Raw genomic sequence first — 5,973 nt, 5'->3', positions numbered from 1 at the left:
AATTTTTTACATTGTACTTATATCTTTAAAAAATCTGCATGTAATTACATTAATTCCTATAAATACACTGTTGACCCATTACACGTTAACCTACCCTTAAACCTACACAGTCCACCAAACCCGTCCCTAACTTTGTTAGTATTCCACCTAAATAGTAGCAAAAGTGTTTTGCAATAAATTATGAACACAGTAAGTGCATTGTACTTGTTTTTGGATGTAAGTATATTGTAGTTATGGCCACTTAGTATTGTCACAAACATAGGCACAAACAGAGACATCCAATTGCAGTGTTTATTTAGGAGAATCCTAAAATCGTAGTCCATACAGGCAAGAGGTCAATATTAACAAAAGCAGTCCAAAACAAGAAACAGGAAAAACAATAGGGAACACGAGAAAGGGCAGAGCAAAGGACCACCACAGCAGAGCAAAGAACTACCACAGCCTTGCGGACGAGACAGAAGCCCACCAGGGCAGCACAGAGGACCACCACAGTAGGGTCGATGGCACAGGAGAGCACGTCTGGTCAGGTAAGGCTGAAATAGAGAACATAAACAGGTTAAGGGTGGCCTCCGTGGCAAGGATGAGATGGTAGATGGTCTTCATGGCAATGACAGTGCAGGCGATGAGTTCCTGGATGGCCTCCATGGCCATGACAGATTAGGACGAGCACTCAGGAAATTCGGCTGAGATGTGACGAGGCTCTTGAAGTTCAGCTGAGACTTGACGTAGCTCTGGAAGTTCAGCTGAGACGTGACAAGGCTCTGGAACTTCAGCTGAGACGTGACAAGGCTCTGAAAGTTCGGCTGGGACATGACGAATCTCTGGTAGATCCATGGTGATTTGACTGGGTTCAGGAAGGTCAACTGTGGCTTGACTTGACACATGAAGATCATTGGTGACTTGACTTTGCTCATGAAGATTATTGGTGACTTGACCTTGCTCATGAAGATCATTGGTGACTCGACCTTGCTGGTATTATCTTTGTTTTTTTTACAAAACATTATTAATAATATTATCATCCATGTGGAGAGACATTTCCCCACAATGTAGGTGTAACAATGTTCGTTGGGTAGGAAGGAAGACGGCAGGGTCGGCTGTGACTTCTGACTGTTTATTTATAAATTCCCAAACAAAAAGTGGGCAAAACGCATAGCAACAAAAGACAAAACAATCAACATAAATTCAGTCCACATGTAGCAGCCAGCAGTCCTTCTCTATCTCCCCTGCTCCTGTTTCTTCTGGTGTTTTATACTTTCTCCACGCCAATTACTGCAACAAGAGACAGGTGTTCATTATTTGCGCTTAACCCACTCACTCTCCCCCGCTCCAGGGTTCGCTAAACCACACCCCGCCTTGCCACATACCCCCACCGCCCGACTCAGGCCGGGGAGCCATCGGCCTGCAGCCCCATACCCCCCCCCCCACCCCCAATTCCGGGAGAGGAAATCAGCCACAGCCATCTGAACACCCAGCCTGTGGACCACCTTGAACTTAAAAGGCTGTAAAGCTAGATACCAACGAGTCATCCGCGCATTGGTATCCTTCATGTGGTGGAGCCACTGCAGGGGAGCGTAGTCTGAACAGAGGGTGAATTCCCGTCTCAGTAGATAAAAGCGTAGGGTGAGGACGGCCCACCTGATGGCCAAACACTCCTTCACGGTGCTGTAATTATTCTCTTTCTTAGAGAGCTTGCGACTAATGTACAGCATCGGCCATTCCTCCCCCTCTATCTCCTGCAACAGGACATCACCCAGCCCCCTGTCCGACGCTTTCGTCTGCAACAAAAAAGGGAGAGAGAAATCAGGAGAGTGAAGCAACGGCCCGCCACATAGAGCAGCCTTCACCTGGGTAAACGCCTGCTGGCACGGCTCCATCCACTGAACCGTATCTGGTGCTTCCTTTTTAGTGAGATCAGTCAAGTGGACGGTGAGGTCCGAATAATTAGGCACAAACCATTTATAATATCCCACCAGCCCCAAGAACTGTCTCACCTCTTTTTTGGTCTTGGGACGCGGACAGGTCGCAACCGCTGCAGTCTTTTATCAATTTGGGGACGCACCTGTCCATGTCCAAAGTGAAAACCCAGATACTTTACCTCCACGCGACCAATCGCACACTTCTTTGGGTTGGCCGTGAGCAACACCCTGTCCATCAGTTGCTGAAACTTAGCTGGCACGCCGAACAGCCCGAAAGGAAGTGTAACAAATTGGTGTAATCCAAACGGCATCGTGAAATCTGTTTTTTCTCTGGATAATAGAGACAAGGGGATCTGCCAATAACCCTTTGTTAAGTCCAATGTCGAAAAAAAAATGAACCGTACAGAGCCAGTCAAGCAATTTGTCAACCCGTGGCATTGGATATGCGTGGAATTTCGACGCAGCATTCACCTTGCGAAAATCCACACAGAACCTCACTGAGCCATCCGTTTTAGGAACTAAAACTATAGGGCTCGCCCAGTTACTATTGGATTTTTCTGTTACCCCCATTTCAAGCATCAAACCTAATTCTTCCTGAACTACTTTTTTCTTGTTTTCAGGCAAGCGATATGGCTGGTTGCGAACCACCACGCCTGATTCTGTCTCGATATGGTGCTGAATGAGATTTGTACAGCCAGGTAGGGGAGAAAACACATCAGCAAACTCCGCCTGTAATGTAGTCAAATCAATGAGCTGGGAGGGCGAGAGATGATCTCCCCCTGGGGCCAGAGCGAGAGTGAGTTTTTTTTTTATTCGCTTCTGGTCCAAGATCATCCTCTCCGCTAATCACCATCGCCAACATCACTGATTCTACTTCATCCCATTTTTTTAGGAGATTGAGGTGATAAATTTGACGTGCTCCTCTCCTATCTGAGCGTATCGCCTCATAATCGAGCTCTCCAACTTGCCGTGTGACCTCAAACGGTCCTTGCCGCTTTGCAAGTAATTTTGAACTTGACGTTGGGAGTAATACAAGCACTTTATCTCCCGGTGCAAATTTACGCAAATTGGTTCCCCTGTTATACAGCCGGCTCTGTTTGTTCTGGGCCTGTAACAAATTATCCATAGAGAGCTGCCCAAAATTGTGGAGTTTTGTTCTCAGGTCCATCACAAACTGAATTTCGTTTTTAGATTGAGAAGGTCCGTCCTCCCAAGTCTCTCTTATGACTTCCAGCACCCCCCTGGGCTGGCAACCATAGAGCAACTCGAAGGGGGAAAACCCCGTCGAGGCTTGCGGGACCTACAACCATCTGTCCCAACTTTCGACCAGCCCGTCTGTTTGTGGGTGAAAGATGCTGGTCCGAATCGATTTAATGCCCAATAATTTGTAAAGTTTGCGTAATGTCCGTATCATAAACACTGTGCCCTGATCAATGAGGAGATTAAAGAAAACAGTGGGTCAGCAACACTCTTAGCGGAAGTGTTGCGAAGAGGCACTGCTTCTGGATATCTTGTTGCATAATCCACAATGACAAATGCAAAACGATGTCCTCGTGCTGATCCCTCTAATGGCCCGATTAGGTCCATGGCAATTCTCTCAAAGGGGACCTGCATTAATGGGAGGGGGCGCAAAGGCGCTTTTGGGGTGGCCGGTGGGTTTACCAACTGACATTCACGACAAGCCGCTCACCACCTGCCCATGTTTTCGTAAATGCCCGGCCGAAAAAAAGCGGGTCATGAGGCGATTTAGTGTCGTTCCTTGTCCTAAATGACCAGCCATTGGATTAGAATGAGCTGCCTGAAAAAGCATTTCCCGGCGGCTCCTAGGAACTAATAACTGGGTTGTACCTTCCTTTGTCTGAGCATCTTGGGTCACTCGATACAACCTATCTTTAATTATTGCAAAATATGGACAAGTAAGCGGCTGTCCAGGATGCAGAGGCTGACGCGCGTTTCAGCATCTCATCCGTGAGCTACCGTGAGCTCTTCAGGCAGTACGGGTCCACCCTATTCAAGTTACCACTTGTGAACCAGGAGGTGGAATTGTCTCAGTCTTTCAAAGCTGTCAAAGGGTAGACGGTGTCCTTGGGAATTATTCTCTCGATTTCGCTCTGTTCCCCTGAGGCAGTACTCAGTGGTCCCGGTTCAGTCTCTCCCGCCTGCACACTCGCATTCCCCTCCAGTGCATTCTTTCCCCAAGAGGCATCCATACATAAAACCCCCAATAATTTTTTTAATGCTGGGCAATTCATCTGGGCGGGCTATATATATATATATATATATATATATATATATATAGTTCCATATACAAAGGTTAACTACAATGCCAATAATGGCACTGACCTGACTATGCCATCAAGGAAACTGGCCGGGGACCCACAGATACATAAACTATAAAGTACACAGAATCGTAGTGGCTGAGTCAGATAACAGACAAGGATACACGTGTCACAGATTTTATTCCTCAATACATACAATAAAATACAACTTTTAATAAATCACTATAAAAAGGCTGCATCAATCATGGAACAGGTTAAACACACACACACACACCCTACTCAATAATTAGGGCATTCATCTTGCCTGTCCAATAAACACAGTAACTACCTGTGCTTGCACCACACAAATTCCAAATTCACCCACTGTGAACACTGCAGACCAATAGCCCAACCACCACCACACACACAGGACTCTGGCTACTACTGGGACCCCAGTTCTAAGTGAAAGAGAAAACCATATGAGATACAAGCAAACACACAAATACACATTCCACGTATTGGTCAGTTGATAAACTCTTATCACATGCTACCAGAAGGAATCAGTTCATCACAATGATGCAATCGTTCACTGGCAGATAATTATTTAACTCTGTCGCCCAGCACAGTCTTATAAAATATTCTCAGTTTACAATACAACAGCATACTCAAAACACATTCACCAACAAATGAAATTCACAGGCACATAATATTCATAACAAGACACGATAGTAGTGACAAAACCCAGTAGCTTCGCCACTCTACTCGACTCTCAATGTCAATTCTGAAAAAAGGCTAAATTTAGATGCGTCACCACAGGCTGCAAGCTCACTACCGTTCTGGTCGCCAAGGAGACCCCTAGTTCGCTGAAATGAAATCGTCAAGCAATTTGACTAAATGGATAGGCACAGACACATCGTTATGGTCATCACGGAGACCATCGTTCGCTGAAATTAAATCGTCAAGCAAAGGTACATATCAACAGTCGATGCGTCGTCCCAGTACGAGGCAGAGAGGAGTCGAAGACAGCCTGCAGAGAAGAATACAACTCCGTTCTGAAGTGTTCCAGTTCGAATAACAGCTACCAGCTGCAGGCAATCCTAATTCACAGGACCAGCACTGGGTCGCATAAAGCCTAACAGCGCCCACAAAGCCTGCTGCAATACCTCCTGGCTCCGGTGTCACTGTTAAAATATAATACATTTAAATTCAGGAAACCACGTGAACCTAACATTAAAAGATGTATAACATACCGGCGTATGGTAACATTTTGACATTATGCATCCTGTACAACGAATGTTTTACATGTTTTTAAAAATTTTAGTCAGGTACATGGTGAATAATATTAATAGAATATTATAGGTATGGAAATCAGGAACACATAGTACTGTATATGCAAAGTCTGAACAAAGTAGGAAGACATGGAGATATGCAAATTTGTATCATTTTATCTGAAAATCTCCAAAAAGTACGGCCACCATCTATGGAACATAATTGCTATGCTTAAGAGTCATAATGTTTGTTCCACCACAGACGTAAGATATTAAAGTGAACATATCTGATACCACAGCTGGCTCTATGACTTTCACAGGACCGTTTTTCTCAAGCACATAGCTCCTCAGATGCTTAACAGGCCAAGCAGTCAGACCTTTCACAATGAATCCAAAACTGCCCTTCACAACCACAATTTGGTTCAACTCCCCAAAATCTGGCAGACCACCAGTGGAACCCTTAGCCAAGATCATTCCACTGGTGTACTTGGTGCTCCTGTAACACACACTTTTGGCTATCTGGACATATGT

This window comes from Carassius auratus, unplaced genomic scaffold (assembly GCF_003368295.1).
Source record: "Carassius auratus strain Wakin unplaced genomic scaffold, ASM336829v1 scaf_tig00021960, whole genome shotgun sequence".
NCBI lineage: Eukaryota > Metazoa > Chordata > Actinopteri > Cypriniformes > Cyprinidae > Carassius > Carassius auratus.
Note: the sequence above shows the minus strand (reverse complement) of the source record.